The sequence below is a fragment of the Pseudopipra pipra genome, chromosome 2, assembly GCF_036250125.1.
Source record: "Pseudopipra pipra isolate bDixPip1 chromosome 2, bDixPip1.hap1, whole genome shotgun sequence".
Lineage (NCBI taxonomy): Eukaryota > Metazoa > Chordata > Aves > Passeriformes > Pipridae > Pseudopipra > Pseudopipra pipra.
In genome coordinates this window covers 24,614,658-24,633,372 of record NC_087550.1, presented here as the reverse complement: position 1 = coordinate 24,633,372, position 18,715 = coordinate 24,614,658, and the positions used below count along the sequence as shown (strand labels likewise).

The 18,715-nt window shown below is 42.2% G+C and overlaps 1 protein-coding gene across 2 annotated transcripts in view; it reads left to right on the top strand.

Annotated features, from left to right (window-relative positions):
* LSAMP (limbic system associated membrane protein) overlaps positions 1–18,715 on the top strand; it is a 1,003,852-nt gene that overhangs the window by 41,749 nt on the left and 943,388 nt on the right. The gene's annotated exons all lie outside the window — the stretch shown is intronic.

Sequence of the window (18,715 nt, the reverse complement as noted above, 5' to 3'; positions counted from 1 at the left end):
CCTTCAGTTCTCTGTTTTCTTCTATGTCCAGCAGCTACATAAAGAACTGGCTTTTTTTGTGTTCATTAAATTTGAGTCTTCCACCCTACCCAGGGTGAGGAGCAGATTTGTACGAGCCCTGGATCTCTCTCTGCACCAGAAATTCAATTTTAGTGCAAAATTATGTGTATAGATCCTTCCTAACACCAGAGCTTTGTCCCAGTCAAGAAATGCAAGGGGGCGACAGGGAAATGGTGGGGGAAGTGGGGAACAAGGTCCAGAGAAAAGGAACAACCCATTAGGTGGGGCTTATGTGGTGTATCAATCTCTCCTTGGCAGCACCACCCTGAATGTTGTGCAGCCTCATGGCTTCTATGTTGTCCTGTATCCCCTTGCAACAGCTCACAGGCCTCCTTAGCCAAATGCATTTTGGATAGAAGTTGCAGAAAAAGAGAAGGTGGGAAGTATCAAGGACAGAGGCCCAAGACCAGCCACAGGAGAGCAAAGAGAAAGGAATGATTACACAGATCGTATGCTAGGCATGCAAGACTTGACAGACTCATCTGATGTCTGCAAGGGTTGAGGGGTTGGCATGCCTGTGCAGACCCTACCTTCACGTCCAACTTTGCAAGTATATTATCCGTGGCATTTGTTTGATTTAACGGAACTAAATAGACTTGTTTATGAGGTGAAGTCATGGAAATGGCATCCCAAAAAAAGCAGGTAAGAAAACCAGGCCAGGGTAGAGCTAAATCACTGTTAACTGTGCTTTCAGTGACCTGTATAAGCCTGGACTTCCATTCATGGCTATGTCTATGTCTATGGCCTGATAAAATTTGGTATCTAGTTATCTCTCAGACTTGAGTTTTTGATCTGGTGAGTGCATAACAGATGCTCTAGTGTAGCCTTATGTAAGAACTTTTCTATCAAGCCCATACTTAAATAGGAAGGTATTCCATTCCTGGGTGTTGCAGTGGGTCCCGTGCAGCAGTGGGGCTGTTCCCATGCTTCTACTGGCTTCAGTCCAAGTTATTGTGTCCAAGTCCCTGTCCTTCTCTCTCGGTTCATTAGATACATGGCAAAAATTCTTGAAATTGTGTGCCCTTCTTCAGATTTTCAAAGCACAGCTTTCCACCATTTTGTGATCTGCTTTCCTTTTCCCCTTGTGAGTGGCCTTTGGCTTGGGAGGTGTAGGTGACATTTGCTTACTCCACTCTCTTCTGCCATGACTTGGCACTGTGATTATCTTCATCCATCTGGCTCATCATTGTGATCAGACTCCCTATTGTACTAATATTTACTAGTGTAGCACCAGACTAATTCAGTGTCACCCATTGCATTCCCTTCTCACTGCTGCATCTTGTGCAACCCCTGCAAAGTTATCTTTGAAGGCTGATATCTCTGCTTCAGTGTTGTACCTTGCTAAACCAGTCCAGTTTGGTTTAGTCTAACCTCTAAGCATAAGTTTCTACTAAAAGATTGTGTTACTGTGTATTTGTTTTGTCAAGGACATAAAAGGAAAATTGCAGTCCACCATCAGAAAAAGCACAGTTGTCATTCCGCTTAGACAGCTTGTAGGTGGGGAGGTCACTCAGGGAAGCCACATTCTTATGCTCGTGCTGAGGACTTTTGCCTCATCTGGGTTTCTTTGGTTCTTAGCAGGGTAATGCAACTATGGTGCCTCTATTTGGTCAGATTACTGCACACATACCTGGAGTCTGACTTCTCAGAATTCCCAGTAGTAAGGAACTGTCGAGTATAACTATGAGTAAGAGCAGTTTGCCTGGTTATGATCTGGGGTAATGGAGCTTATCAGTGTTGTATAAACAGCAAAGAGGTGCTATGATCTATGTATTCTTTTACAGCAAGGTGCATGTCTGTGTTCAGGCACATAACTGTGAAGACTCATGGGTTATCAGTGACCCACCCCACTTCTGTGGAGAACATGGATTCTGTGTGAAAGCACCACTTAGCCCCTAACCGGGGAGTATTTTCCTTTATGGCTCTGGTACAGTTTCTATTCACATCTAGACAGAGACATTTCTTGAAATGCTATGTTTCTTGACCCCTCTTGAAGTGAGGGTGTGCTTGTCTTGCACAAGGTTTGGGAGATGGCTCTGAAGCATGAGGGAGGGAGGGAGGCAGGAGGAGGATCAGCTGAGGAGAGTCCTTCATGTGGCTTGCTTCCTGGTGCATAAGGTAAGTGGTCATAGGCTCTGTCATTGCAGCAGAGATGAACTTAGAACTTGTCTAAAGATGTTTCAGCTCTGCCTGGTAGCACATACACCTTTAAAAGCACATATTGTGCTTTGTGCTTGTTGAGAGCAGTTGTTTTCCCAAGGTATCAGTACAACTCGTTGTCTAACCCATTGTCTGTTCAAGATGATCTAGAACTTCTTCTTGTCTTGACTGGCAGTTGAGGGTTTGGAGGTTTTCTTTCTTTTTTTTTTTTTTTTTTTCCCTTTTCTTTTTTTTTGTCTTTTTCGCCCCCCCCCCCCCGCCCCAGCACCTGAGGTACACTCTAAGCAGTTTGATTTCTCAGTTCTTGAGGAAGGTGCTAGAAGTGACTCCATGCCCCCTCACCTTCCACAGGGTACAAAATATTTCATGGTGACATCAGCAAGAGAGACATTCTCCTCTTGCTTTGAAGAAAGAGCATGTATACAGAGTGTGCTTATCTTGTAGCTGGTGTCCTCTGACTTCTGTCTTGTTTCTCCCCGCTCTCTGAACTATGCTTCCTTTAGGCATGAGGACTGAATTAGTTTTCAGGCACAACTTCCTCTAACACTTAATGAAACTGCCTCTCATTGCAGCTTGGTTCTGTGTTGCTGGTTGGAAGATCATCCTGACAGATGGGAAAGAAACAAGCTGTAGAAAGAGGTCGATGCTGAACCAGAGGGAGAGGCTTAGGCACTGGTGGCTAAGAAGTGGTCTAACCTCTCCTTTTGCTAATCTGGCTATCTGGATGAATAGGCACTAGATTAAAGAAGCAAATGCCTCTAACATGGATCTGCAATGGATCCAGCAGCAGCAGCACCCCCACAGTAACATTTAGTGGATTCTCCCTATTGCAGATTTGAGTTCAGCACCATAGGTGCCACTTTTAATGCTAGAAGCTCTCTGTTTTAAAATGTAAAAATGAAGGTGCAATGTAAATAGCAATGAGGAAAGCTGCCAACCCTTTTGGACCATTAGGCAACCTTGAAGTTCCCAGGGATACCCCAATGGGCATTTTCTAATGTTTTACATGTTACGTGTGCAGTCTTTTAGCTAAGTCATTATACAAGGCATGTCCTTGGTAAAGTTCTTCTAACAGAGTATTAGTGCTTGATTTGCTATGTGCTGCCTCCACATGCCTTCCAGGGAAAGAGATCGAAGGACTGACTAATCAGTTTTTCTCAGTGGAGATGGATAGGGTGCTGTTGGGTGGTAGATGTGCAATCATGGCGTGGGTTGTGGAAATGTCCTCCGAGAGGCAGCACTTCATGAACCCAGACAGTGGGGTACACTGAATAGAAGAAAAAAAAAAAAAAAGCTGTGCTTGGCCAGGGCTGTTCTAGGTAAGGTGCCAAACCTGCAGCAACAAAGTGAGCAATGTGTAGACGCAGGGAGAAGCATATGTATCTAAAATCAAAATTAAATAGTCTAGCAATAATTCAGCAAACCCGTTTTACACCCACTCAATCCCTTGCTGGCAAATATTTCTAGCCACATTATCATCCCTGTGTGGATTTAATATAAAGAAGGATTGTGCAGCACAGTAAACTTTCCTAGGAAGTTTGGAAGTTATACGTTTTCCTAGGTCCTGGATAGAAAACGTGGGCAGAGACACTATTATTGCCATAGGCCTGGCACCAAAGTAAAATGTATTAAGTTAGGGTGTGAATTTTCGCTCTTGACTAAACAGGGCTTTTACCTCTCATGTGCAAAATGTCATTAGGGCACTGCATTTGCAGCACCGTATTTGGTAACCAGGTCCTCAGGTTTGAGGCAGGGAGGATAAGTATGCACTCAGTCAGCAGGGTCTCTCACTGTGCCCTAGGCATTTCATTTATCTATGGAAGTATGGTTTTCTGGAGAGCTGTAAGTACTATCAAATCCACATGTGTTTGATTACAAACTCTAGAAGAAAAAAGTTTTGTTCTCAGCCACAAACAAAGGGTTGCTGCCCAACTTGTACGCAGTTACTGACACTCCAGTAATTTTTGGAGTCTCCCTTATGTTTGGATGTACACCGAGGCAGAAGTAAAGCATGCTCAGAGGCAGCAGGTCCCACTCTGGTCAGCTGGAGTGACATTGCAGCCTCTCTTCAGTTCCTTGACACAAACTGATGAGGGCTTTTCCCAGTACCATTCCTGCAGCTCATGTCTGCCCAACTAACTGCCAAGGCAGAGAAATGAATTCATATAGGTTGAACTTCTAACGTGCAGAAAGTATTGCTGTAGGGAAAAAGAAAGGATAGATATGTCGAAAATGAACTTTCCTGGGAAGGAGAACAGCGTTAGTTCTACTTGGGAAAAAATGGGTTTTCCAAGGGGAAATTTGAAACAAACAGTACAAAAATCAGCATTTTGACTGAAATTATTCCATTTTTGTTTCTCGGCTTAAAAAAAAAAAAAAAAAAAAAAGGAGAAACAAACTGAGACCTCAAGTGAAAATGTCACTTTGTCACGTATGCTTTTATTTCGTTCCAAAAAAAAAAAAAAAAAGGGAATATGACACTTTAAAGCAAAACAGAAGAAAAAATTGTCACTTTGACTCTGTTCCAGACTTCAGTGGAAAAACTGACAGCTTTTTGATAGAAAAGACTATCTCAAAAGAATTTTCAGCTGAAATTCTGAGGAAGAAAATGTTTGGGGTTTTTTTTTTTATTTTTTTTTCCCCTAAAGAGTTTCTGGAAAAAAGGAAGCATTGCAGCTTGGGAATTGGGTGCTGTAAAGGAACTGCTCTGAAGTTCTTTAATATGACATTCTGCTGTAGATGAGCTTTTCTTCCACTCTCACAAGAAAAAAAAGATGGTGTGCACCATTGTACTCACTAAAACACTCTGCATTTCTACACAGATAAGAATGGGCTGAAGCAAAAGTGAAGAGAGCTAAATGTACTTTTCCCATGCTAAAGAAACCTCCAGGGTTGAATTCAAGAGTATAACTCCTGCTGAAACATTGTCCAAGTTTTCCCTTGGAAAGCACCATTTCCTTATATTGCACCTGTTCATGAAGAAGGTTTGGTGAAATGCTTAGCATCAGGTAGGATGGAGTACTTTGGTTTGACTTGCATTTTGCAGAACTACAGCCATGCTGGCTGGAAGGGACTATTGAAGGTCACAAGGTTTGGCCTCTTCTTCAAATACAACTGCAATCCATGTTCAGGTCAGGTCACTATGATTTCATCTAGCTGAGTCTTGACAAGGTTGCAGGTTCTACAACTCCTTTGGGTACCTGCTACAGCCTTCCTGGTACAGAAGTTTTTCCAAATGTCCAATCTGAATTTTTGCATTTCAAACAAAAAGTCTGAGGGGTAACAGCAGAAGCTCTTTGTCCTTATCAAAGTAAGGGGCTGTAGTTTCATTGAAGAAAATGATTCTCACACTTTCTAAACAAAATGTTTTTTTTCCCAATATTTTTATTTCACAGGAAAGCCTCTCATCTGAGCACACTTCTTTCTAGGCAAAAAAAAAGTGAACTTGTGAAATTGTTCCTTAAGAGAAAGAAAGGTTTTGACAAGTCCTGACAGTATGATGATTTTAGGCATAAGCATAATGGTACATACTGATCAGAAGATGAAGGCGGACAAGTTTGTAGTAGCGATGAGGCAGAAGTTAAAAAGGACGATACCAGCTGGTCTGACTGGGTTTATGGTAGACAGTCCTTCAGCTGGAGTCTTTTAGTCAAAACTGGATACCTTTCTGAGAGATGATGTAATGCAAATAACTTTCTCCACAAAGTGCTGAAACTGCTGAGTGAGTTGCTTTCCAGTCCATGTTATCCTGGAAGTTGTATTAGCCCAAATGACCCCTTCTGGCTTTAGATGTGTTTCCTGTAGCAATATCAAAAGGCATTAAGTGGTGATCGGGACACTATAAGCGCATACAGCAGTCCCTGCCCCCAAGGGTCAGCAATTTGGAATTGAATAATAGCTAATTTCAGACCTGCTTCTTTCTGTCAAGGCCTGTGAAGGAAAAAGAGCCCAAGACCAGGATGGAGTTAACAGGTAAGGATTGATGGAGAAAAAGAGGAAAGAGTGTGTTCGAAGGAAGTAAAGGCAGGGAGGCACAGTGCTCCATGTGCCTGAGGGAACAGGGGAAGGAGACAGGAGGGGACCAAAGCAGGGGTGAGGGGAGTGGATGGTAGTCCCTCAGAGTCCAGATGGAGAGTGATGTTTATCAAAGCAAACACCAAAGGCTTAGCTGTGTTGTCCCTCTAACTTCTTAAGTTTACTTGCGTGGTTTGGGATTTTTTTTCTGCTTACCTCACTCCTTTTTTTTCCCCCCTTTTTTTCTTTCAGCTTTTATTTTTTCGCCAGCAAGATCCAAAAGCCCAAGGTGGTTTAATGCCAGCTTAAACGCCTTTGATTTGTTGTCTGAAGGCAGGTTTGCGAGGGCCAGAGCTGTTTCCTTTGCAGTGGCTTTTTGCTTCCAATGAGCAAGTTCAGCAGCCTGTGGATATTTCTTTTCTAGTTCTGTAGAGGTGGTGTGTATCTCTGTCCTTGAAAGATGAGAGAAAAGTAAAAAGAGATCCTGGGAAAGTGGACAAAGAGCAAATAAGAAAGGAAGAGGGGTCAACGGGAGGCCTGGAGGATAGGTGTGAGAAGTGTTGTGGGTAATGTGTTGACTCATTTCTGTAGCACTTACTAACACTGACAGCTCCCTTGCTGGTGTCTCAGCTAACATGGAGGAGCCAGACTCAGACCATGCAATAAGCAGGATAAAAAACTAGCCTGGGACTTGGGAGCTGGAGTTTGAACTTCCTGCTCTTCCATAGGTCTTTTTGTTTCATCTTAAAAGAATTCCTTAATTTTGCTGTGCTTTAATCCCCACTCTGGCCTAGAATGGCATTGTAGAGGGATATAAGGTGTATCACTCTAGGGCTGAGCTCTGTGGATACTCTTATCTTCAGATATCAGCCCTGGTGTCTTTGGAGTGAGACGACTACCAGATGTAATTGGAGATCCTGATGATTTTAGATGTTAAAAGTACTTTCACCAAATGGAGGAAGCCTGTGACCAGAGGTGAGCTATGCGTGGATAAATCCTCAAAACAAATAGAATGTTTATGCTACCAAACAAAGAGAGACAAAGCAATGCCCACCTGGCCTGGATGTGGGCACATCTATTTTTCTGAGAACCCACTAGTTTTTCAGCAACTCATGTTACAAAGCTCCTTCTTCTTCCTCCAAAATATTTTCTGGAGCTGCTCCCAGATCCTGCCTTGCCCCAAACACCAGCCTGCTGGAGAGTAATTAAACACAAGGTTTCTCACTTGGCCCATCCCGAACTCATAACTCATTTCTGAAGTAAACTTCCAGTGGCTTCCTCTTCTATTTCATAGAAAAGCAAGTGTCAAAGCAGATTGGCTGATAAGGATTCTGGTATCTCCCATCAGGAAATATGCCACAATCTTAACAATTACCTGATTTGCAATGAGAGGATTCTGTGTTACCAAAATTAGTGCAAAACATTTGTTAACTGGCATGAAAATCAAGTTGGTAACGTTTTTTCCCAGGAGTCAAGGACATAATAAGTTTAGCAGTCCTCTGTTTCTCCTTCCTGTTCATTTGCTGTCTCTGTGGTTCAAGTCTGTATTGTATTTATTCAGGCTTAGGAATTGCAAATATTCATGGTGAAGGTGCACAAGCCATGCAGTTACAATATGCAGCAAGCACTTAGACTGCTATTTCAGGGTATCCAGCCTCCTCTGTTGCAGCTTGTATGAGGTTTATACATACACCCACCACTGTGTGTCCAGCCTATAAGCATCACCTAAATTACAGAAGCAGGCTGACATATTTCCCTAGGTCATATCATTTTGTTTTGTCTGGGGTGAAGGATTTATCCTTCCTTGTGCTGCTTACCCACAAATAGAAGCTGTTATACACAAGCCAGTATATTAGTGCCTTTTAAGACAGTGAAATACGTGTGGGTGTGTTCAACGACTTGTTCATGAAAGGCATTAAGCCTGCTGGTTGGATGCCCTGCTTAGTATGAGCAGAATTTCTTGGTTGGCAGAAATGGTATGACTCCATCAGAGACAGAAATATCACCAAAAGTTCAGTGATGGAATTTTAACGATGACTTCAAGGGCTCTACCCAGGGCTAACCTACTAGCTTCTTCTCTCTACATCTTCCATATGATGGCTAAAGTGGGATATTTTTGCTAAAATAGTCTCTGTTTCAGTACTGCTCATGTTTGCTAACACTGGAGCTCCTGAGCTGTGAAATTTTAGAATCTTGGTACCAAAACAACAAGCCCCCTCAGTGCCATACTGGCAAGCTGAAAGCTTTGCCTGTAGTGGAGGAATATGATTATTTTTCAAGGAGGGATTTAGAGAGAGTACACTAACTGCTTGTAAAATTACCTTTCTCACACTATAAAGATGCAAGGTAATCTTCAGCTCCTTTCTGGGTCACAGATGAGTCAACTAATTTTAAACATTAGAAGACAGGCCAGCCTGAGGTCTATGTTGGCATATGCTAGCCAAACTCAACATGAGCTAAACCACTTGTGCTGACTGACAACAACCAGTAACAAAAGCTACTGTGTAGAAAATGTGGGGCCAGCAGCCCCTCTCTGATTCTTTAGGCAATGATGTTTGTGTTATGTTTCCTCTCCAGCATCTTATTTTGCTACTTGCAGAGCAGAAAAAAAAATGCTTACCAATTTTCTTACTGCAGACAAGGCCTAAGGGACAAAGCGTTGTTTGGGAAAGGCTGTTCTCTGTAGAAGCCATATCGATTTTGGGGCAGAGGGAAGGGAAAGAGACAAAGCTTTTCCCTCTGAGAGTAAAATGACAATTGCCATTGAGAAATTCAGCAAATCTTGTCAGAAGTCTGAATGCAGGGGGGCAATTCATCCCTCTTTTGTTTCCACTGGGCCCTGGCATTATATGAGCTTTTAGCCTAGTCTAGCATATGAGAAAAGCCCTTTCCTGGGCTGGGACAATGGGATCCAGCACAGCTGGTACAGAGAACATCTCATACTGTCAGGAGTGGGAGGTCTGCAGAGAAACTGGACGATGCAAAAAAATAGAGGAAGGAGAAAGGATGCTGATATAGCTCCCCCCAGAATGGGTTTATTATGTGGGAAAGGCCCAAGGACAGCACTTTTATTTCCCACTTTCCAAGCGCTCCGATCTGCGTTCAGCTGAGAGATCTATTCCCTCGTCAGGTAAAGCCAAGCAGCCATTGATTGGCAGCCAGATGGAGCAATGAAGGTGGATCAATGTGAATTGGATTTTTTTAACTTTAAATAAAATTTGTATCGGCATGAAGTTAATTAATAGAGAGCTGTCAGAGGGCTCCTTGGCACATCAGTGTGTTAGGAGGCAATGATACCCTTCGGGGAGGTGGTGGGAGGAGGCTGGAGGAAAAGGGATTCGGCTAGCAGCAAGCTGAAATTAAAAAAAAAACAGGCCAGTCTTTCTCTTGATCCTGTTTCAACATTTTTTCATTCTTTCTTCCTTCCTTTGAGATTGCTTTGTCTTTACTGATGCACCTTCCCCTTTTTTGGCCTTTTGCTGTTCTTTTTACTTGCCATCTGAAATCTTCCTTTCCTAATGGAAATGTTGCTCTACTGACTGTTTGTGTTGGCATAGCTGTTTCTGGTTTTGGTACTTACTCCACTTGCACTTTCTTCTATTAGGAGAACTGATGAGAATTCAGTCAGCAGCAGTATGACATGAAAGAGGGGGCTGTAGGTGTATTGCCTATGAGGATACTTGTGTATCCTCCAGCCCTAGGATTGCCAGTGTATGTGGTCTAATGCAAGGCCCAAAAAAGAGCATCTCTGCTCTATCTGCCTCGGGAGGGGATGGGGCAGGTGATGGGGCACCTGGTCCCACTCAATTTTTAATTAAACTTGCCCAAAGAATAGTAAAATTGGACCAGGGAGGCAGTGACTGGGAGGCCTGGGGTTACAGACCAGCTTGATTCCCGCAGGGCTGGTTCCTTGCATCAATGATCAATGTCTCTTCGATGCTGCCTCTGACTCTGAGCAGGGACATGACGGAAAGACAGAGAATGGAAACCAGATGCAGTTTCCATGGCAACGTCCAAAAAAGAGGGAGAGTGACTGGGGGTGGGGAGAATTAAAAAAAAAAAAAAAAAGAAAAGGAGAAGAAGAAGAAGAAGCGGAGCCTCACAGAGATTTGGGTTTCACACATCAGTGAATGAGCTTTGATGCTGGCTTGCCCAGTGGAGGAGGCTGCTGCTTTATTCACTCTGTGCCTTCTCCTGCATGAGGAATAGTGTGCAGTAGACTCTCTCAGAGCCTATTCCAGCCTCAGCACCTTCCTTTAGCTAGCAGACACAGGGCCAGGGCACCAGTGTTCTTCAGCACACTCCTACTTTGGTGCCTGCACATCCCAGACAGGATAGAGAGGGTGAGACCTCCCAGTTACTCCAGTTCCGGCCTCTCCCTGTGAAGAGTGTGTTAAGAAATGAGGTGGAAGAGGCAGTTGGGGAACATCTTGGAGCTGCTTCAGGCCCAGTTGCTTGCTGAGTGGGCAGATCAGGGCTTAGGCCATAGCTCTGGCAGGTTGTGCAGGAGTTGAGTGTAGCTGTACTCCTAGCCTTTCCCAGCAGGAGGCACAGGGAAAAATGGTATAATGGAGCTGGTTCTGTGAAAGGCTTTCATCTCCTCAGAAATTCTCCTTTCTGTGATTTCCATGCATGCCCACTTATCCCATTATCTGTGTCAGGAGGAAAACAGAACCATCAGCAGTCGTGATTTGTATCTCTGAAGATTTTCTTCTCCATGCTTAAGCAAAATCCCCTCTTAACCACTTCTTGTCCTTGCCTTCATAGGTTAAAGCGTTTCGGTTCATGGTTTTTCTTATATTCTTTCCTTACTTTAGAGTTCAATCCTGTTGCTGCCTCTTACAGCTGCTTTTCTTAGGCTCCCAGATATGACCTAACATAGAGTCCAATAATACAGTATACTCAGACCTGGATCAATAAAGCTTTTAGACGCCTAACTCCTCGCTTTGGTGCTTTACTCCTTCACATCTTCCCTGTGGAGCTGTAAAATTCCCATTTTACAGAGTGGCACACTGAAGTAGGAGTTTGCTGATGTTAGCAGAGGAAGCTGTGAAAGAGCTGCAAATATCATTCAGCAGCTATTACGTGGGTTTTGAGGACCTTAAACTGACTCCCCATGTGCTACAAGTTACTAATCATTACTGCGTAGAGATCTTGTAGGACTTTCCTGTTATCTCATTGCTGTAGTTGTGATCTCTGCTGCTAGAGCTCCCTCTTTCCCGAAGAGGACCTGATGAAGCAGGACCTTCCGAGGAAAGTGCCACGTTACATCCAGTGTTTACTTCAAATACAAAGTCTATACCATGTTGTTCTCACCTTTTTGAGGTCTTCAAAGCTAAGTCAGGCTCTACAGCTCAGCCATGGTCTATAATGGCTACTGTTGATGATGCCAGATGTCCCCTCTGGGAGTTTGGGCCACCTGACTGCTCTGGCTCTTTCATCTTCTGATAGCGTTGGGTCATAATGTTCACTGTAGCATCAAGCATGTGATGGGTGGACTGAGCTGTACTAAACCTGTAAAGACAGGACAGAAAGGCTGGACTCTTTAATTTATAGTGTTGCAGTGAGATGCTTGCTTTGAAATGTGCAAGTTAAGAATAGGCAGGTATAAATAAAATGTACAAAATGATTACTGAATATGAATGTATTTGCAAAGATCAGATCAAAATCCATGTGCTAGTAAGGTCTCTAGGCCTCCTCCTATTGGAAGTAGGCTTTGCTTATAAAGCTCCTGCACTGAAGGACAGCAGCAAAGCACCAGCTTACTATTTATTCTCAATAAACAATACCTTGGTTATAAAGTTTTCCTTTTCTTCTTTCATTTCATTCAAGCCCTTACTTCATGTTTAGAAAGGACATGATCCTCATCAATTCTCACTTGTGAGTGTTCGTGGTGTTACCTGTAGTAGAAAAGGTCTCACTCGAAGTTGTGCTGTCTACATGAGAAAGGGCTGCCCCTCTGGCTGGAGGTGTGCTTTTCTAGATAGTGCTACCGTGCAATTATGCATTTCTTTTCTAATGAGATCGTTAGGAGTGCAGTGCTTGTCGCTGATTAGAAGTTCCTAGAATAGAACTTGCTATTTTCTTCTAATTACATTATATAACAGTGCAATTCACAAGGATAGTAGTTAAGACAAAGTATATGGATTTAGGAGATTGGTTCCTGGTTCTGTTGTGGTTTGTTTTTTTTTTTTTTTTAAAGACACTACCACAACCTTTTTGTCTGACATTTGGGTAAGTCGCTTAATATTCTCTGCAGCTGAGATCCTCAAAAAGTAAATAGACACGTAGATCATTAAGTATCTAATTATCTTAGAGGATATGGACTTCTATTCCCTAGATGCCAAACGGGGGGATAACTTCAGAGATGCATGTAAAGCCCTTTCAGATACCACAGTAAATATTAGAAAATCCAGTAAATAGTAGTGTGTATTTTATATATCTATTTTACTGGAACTCGGTCGGTTGCCATAATACTGGTTGTCCATGGAAATTAAGTTTGATATAGTTCAGAAAGAGCCAGTTCTAAGTTACGATTAAGTCATCAGCATGTGGAGCCTAGGGAATGCAAAGACTGCATAAAATGGGTGAAGCTAGGACCAAGTTTGCACCATTTTTTTGTTGTTGTAGCTGGAAATTGTTTCCTATCAAAGACTGCATTTGAAGAACTCGCGTCATAATCATAGTTTTCTAATGAAGCAGATAGGATGTGGGACAAGTAGATTGTGAAAGACTAAAAATATGGAGCAAGCAGATTAGAAAGAGAGTGAGTTGGGAAGCACTGATTTTATATACTTTTATATATATTTATATCAGAAATTTATATACATATTTATATATAAGGAGTTATATACATATATATATATAAAATCAGTGTTCTATTTATCTTTGTTCACATATTTTTACACATATTTAAAAAGAGTTCTGGAAGATCTAGCTGAAGTGTATGTTACAAAGGAAAATGTGCCCAGTTGGTATGATAACATCAAGGTCATTTGTTAATTATGTGGCTTTATCAAAAATCTCGTTGAAAGTACTGACTTTCCAATGACATCCAGCTTAACCTGTATCCTTCTTAAGAGGAAATCATAGCAGATAGTCTAAGGCCTTTGGACAAAACTGTATTGTTTATTTAGGATGTAATACTTTTTCGATCAGAGCTGCTGTAACCTTGAACCCTAAGAAAGCCAATAGAATTTACCTTCACCTGCTCAAAGAAGTAAACAATAAGATTAGAACCAATAGTAACAGTGGAAACAATGCACTAGTGATTAGGAGTATAGGGCTTCAAAGGACCTCTTTGGGTCATCAAATCCAGTCCTCTGGTATTACTGGCAGTCATGCTGTAATCCTTTTTATAAGCTTTGAGACTATGAAGGAACATCAGCACACACTTAAAACAATCAACACTCTCTGCTCTGAAGGGTTTAACACCCAACTCCTTACTGCTGTAAACAGATGGATGACATCAAGAGGGGCCCAGGAGCTAGAGAGGACGGAGGTGATGATAGGTAGGTCTGCTTAGCTGTGGCAATTGTGAGATGGAGGAAGTTACATGCTAACAACAGTATTCACAACTTACAGGTTGTGTCTCATATGGCAGGTTTCTGAGTACAGGTTTTAGCAAATTAACAGAAAGGACAATATGGCAGCAATGTGATCCAGAGACTTCTATGGATAGACAGGACTGGTGAAAACATCTTGGCTTGGTAATGTGTCATGTGTTGTTTTTCCGGAGCAAAATTATGAGACCAAAGTTGCATCCTACCTCTTAACTTCCAAACTCTTTCTAGCATAGAACATCAGGACATTACTGTATTGAATTATAGTTGAACATTTCTAAGATGTTTTCTTGCCTACTATCTGTCCACTATGGCTTCTTAGCTATCTCAGATGCCAGCTAACAACGTACTGTAATCAGTCCTGCTTTCATTGTGGTTTTGCTTCAGCGGGAGGGGATCAGACCCATAATGCGTGTTCACCATTTCCAAGCTAGATCATGTCCCAGGATAGGTGGCTGCAGTGCTTCCAATAAAGTCTGCAACCCCTAGCTGAATACATCTCAGGGAAGAATTTAGTCCAGAGTGCCCTGATTTCTCTTGCTTGAAACCCTGATCCTCAGGACTCTATTGCTATGCTGTACTTTCATTTTGTAAGATAACTATTCTTTACTGATGAGCTTCCCTCTTCTTGACTGGCCTGACCTACTCCCTCTTTCCTTCAAAGGGTGATAAATAATTAAATAAATGCCAGGTGACACTTCCCCCCAACTACTGTTCTTAAGTACACATTAATTGAAACTTCCTCTTCCTTCTCTTCCTTCTCTTTTACCTCCAGCCCCCAACAAGGTATTTGCCTTAATTTGCTTTTATGGGTCTTTTTTTCTCTGCCTTTTCTTTTACTTCAGGCATTCTCAGAGGGCACCTAAAGTTCTTTGGCTATGCAGTTTTGAAATGTGCAATTTGGCAGCAGCATGAGCCTAGGATTGAATTAAATTAACTTGAGGCACTCTGATTTTTTTTTATTAAATTACTTCTTTCAAAGTTACTACAGAACATTCCACTTATTAATTTTTTTTATTAAATGAAAGGAAGAAAGGAACAAAAAAAAGACATAAAACTCAGGAAAAGTCTGGAGTCAGGACTTGTTTAGTTTTTAGAGGTTTACTCTTGCAGACTTCTCTGTGATTTTATAGCAGGTTTCTCCATTCAGAGAGAATATGGAGCCTCACAGGTCTCCTTCACTTTTGGCATGTATTTAATAGCACACTAGTTTTATGCTTTGTAAGAACAGCCAAAGCTTATTTGAACATCACTATCAGCTGTTAAGGATCCCTCAAATTCACATGCCTGATTGTCGTGGAAAGTACATATGCCAGCTGGGCAGACATTTGTATTGGCAGCCTATAGCAAGAGTCTAGGCTTCAGTGCTAGTGGTCAAAATACAAAGAATTCCTAAAAAGGACTGAAGAGGTAGAGCTTAAGTGTCAAGGAGGAGCATTTGGGTTGTGATGATGATGACAGACAATTTGCTATGGGAAGCCCTTGTCAATTGTCAGCACCTGAGTGGTGGCGATAGTGGAGAAAGCTGGGATTTTGTGGTTGTTTCTTGGATTGTCCATTTCCCATAGGTCTGGATGCTCTAAGGGGATGTGTTTTGTAGCTTATCACTACTCAGCATGGTTTTGATCTTGGATTCCCGTTGGCCTTCATTATTCTAGAAAGGAATTCGGCTGTAAAGGGGTTCTGCCTTCTCCCTATTGCCTTGTCAGAAAGGTGTCTAGATCCTGCATGTGAGTTACATTTTAGAAGAAGTACTTATTATCTTTAACAACCTTCTTAAGGCTGAAGATCTAACAACTCAGCTCTATCATGAGCTGAGATGTTATGTTGAATATTGTAATGTTTCAGCTGTGATGGCACCGACATTTTCAGGACTGTGCAGATGGTCTTGTCCTAAATAAAAGTGGGCATTGGCTTTGCCTTGTGGTCAGAGAGAAGATAGAAGCTGGCTTGACCCAGGAAAAGGTGCTTGTAATGGCATTTCCTCTAGAAGCTGTTGGGATGGAAGAGAATATAATGGTATTGTGCTGCAGCAGCGAAAGGATCAGAGATGCAACAGCTCGCCATAATTGCAAATCACTGTTGGTCTTTTGAAAAGGTGAAGAGACCCCTTCCCTTGGAGACAGATGTGTCTCTTGACAGAGGGGAGGGATGGGATGGGCCCCCCTTTGGCTCTCCTGGGGCAATAATCAACTGAGGGGTCATGAATGAGGAGGACCCTGTGCCTGCACTGTTGACCCTGGGCAAAAACAAGCTGCTGGTGCTGCTGACTGCATGATGTCAGCAGTGTTCCACCCAGCCACTGTGACGGCCTGGTGCCACCCGTCTGCAGCAATTCATGCACCAGTGCACCTCTGCTTGAAGGGGTGGAGTATAGGCTCCTCTGCTGAATAAGATGGGGACTACTGGGAAAAAACCTTCACACAGAGACGGTTGTAGCTATGGGGGGTTGCTGAGGGAAAATGCTGTGCTGTAAGCAGCTAGGGTAAGAAAGGTGAAAGAAGGTTAGGGATTAAAGCCTTTTTTACTTTCTTGTTCTCTCTCTCTCTCCTCATTCTGCTCCGCCCCTTCTCTCAGCTATTACTTCATAGACATTTTGGAAGCCAATCTCTGTGCCTTGGCTTTCTGATTAAAAAGTTCTCATCAGCTTGATTTGCTATTCTCTCCATGTGCCCCTAATCCTTCTTCTTGAAGTGAACCAAAACCTGAAGTAAATAAATACCAGTTGCCAGAAATGGATTTAGATTTTTGTGTCTCTAATCCTATCTGTTTGTATCAATACCTAGTATTGTTTCTCATCAAGAAATGCCACCTTCCGTAGGAGTTATTAAGTTGGAGAAATGTGACTATGGTTTTCTTTAAAGACAGAATAACAAATTGACCCATTTCAGCTCCTGTTTTCCTTGGAAGTAGAAGGACATTTGTGTGTGCGTGTGTGAGTGGGAAAGGAGACTGACTGGCTTGAAAACACGTTCCTGGTTTGTTTACTATAATTGATGAAGAACAGTTTGACCTGGAGAATCAATCTTGTGTCTTACTCCTGATAACTCCAAAGGACAGGAGAAATCAAAAATAGGCCATTGAAGCAGATGGAGGGAGGAACAAACAAGGGGCAAGAGCAGAGAAGGCAAGAGAGGAACAAGCATGCAAATTGTCCCAGCTCACTGCATTTCTGGAAGGATGCAACAGTGCAAAACTGGATTTCCAAGAACAAAATGTGAGAATTGACTGTTGGATTTTACCTTAAACTTATTTCAGAAGCCAAATGGGTTTCAATTAACCAGAACTTCCGTGTTTTCTTTGTCCTTCTTGATTTTCCACTTTATACTGGAGAATTAGGAAGCGGTAAATGTTTTAGTTGTTGTGGCTTTTGCTTTCTTAATACTTTCATCACTGTAGAGAAGATAATGAATTCCTGGATGTGTATTTCTTCCAGTACAGGTACAGTTATGGTGGTATTATTTTGCTGAATTTCTCCCTTTTTGTCAGCCCAATCTTTTCAAAACTGCCTGCCCAACTCTGAAGGCTTCTATAAGGAAGAGAGTAACATGGTCAGAGCCCTGCAGATGGTGGAAAAAACAGTACAAACTTGGTATTGAGGACAGCTCTTGTCTTGTGGATAGCCATCCCCCATAGAACTTTATAACCTTCAGTAAAATTTTCAGACGTTTTTCCCTATTGTGCTAAGGGTGGACAGTGTGAATGTTATCCCCAAGCATGGCACCACAAGGGGCTCGAAGAGGAAGAACACTGCACCTGTCCAGTAGCCATTGAGGGGATTTCAGTGCCTATCCCTAATTTTGCAGAGACAGGCATGTGGCAACTTATGCTGAGAACAAAATGGGAAATGTTAGGAGAAAAGATATATGATCTTTTGTGAAGTAATGGTCACTCTTTCTGTTCTTCAACATATAATGCCTAAGTCATCTCTTCTTAGTAGCATCATCTTGATAAAAAACAGCCCCTGATGTCCCCTGAAATCCCTGTTGTGTTATATACTTGCCTGTGCACGCAGGTCTTCTGGAAAATTTTACATTGAGGTCCTCACCAGCTGAGGAGTGACAGAGTTACCACTGTAAACATATTGCATCATCCCCCTGTGGATTACATGTGATCCATGTCTATTTTATGAATGTTTTAGGTGAAGTATTAATTTTTGCCTTGCTGTGTCCATGGGTTCAAACAGACTGCAAAATGTGCAGTGGCTGCATCCCTAATGGAGTCTCTGTTAGATCAGAAGGCAGAGTTAGTTTCTTCAAATGAAGTGAAATAGATTTGGGCTGGGACAAAGATTGATTGAGTAGGGGAAGTTGAGACACGCCAGTGGAATACATTTACAAAGGTTTCCAGGAAACAGTAAAGAACAAAACAAAATCTACTTGAAGTAATATTTTGGAACGAGTCCTAGGAAAGGCAAGCTTGTGGGCAGAGTACAGGGGAAGCAGTCAAAGATGTATAATGAAACATGCATTCGTTCCATGTTGAGATTTTTTACTTTGTCGCTTCAGTATCCCTTCTGGAACATGCTGTGCGGGAATATGCTGTTGCTTTCTGCTAATTAAAACATCTGGCACTAGTTTACAGAACTCTGGCCTTTAAAATAGTGGGAAGCAGGGTAATGCATTTAATCTTGAATAGCTTGATTTGTTATCTGGTTTGAGTGCAGGAGCCTCTGCCCAGATTATTTGCTGCCCGCATTGATTCACAAAAAGAGATGGGTAAAAATGTTTCACATGTAAAGAGCTAATCAGGCACAATGTACTGAAATCCTGATCTTGGGTGAAAAACAAAAAAAATAGAACATTTTTTTCAGATCCCTTTAGCTATTCAGTGGAGTTGAGGTTTTATTTATTCTTGCTAATTTAAGTAACCTTCAGCCTGGTCGATAAAGAGAATGGGTTACCTTCAAAAGCAGGGTG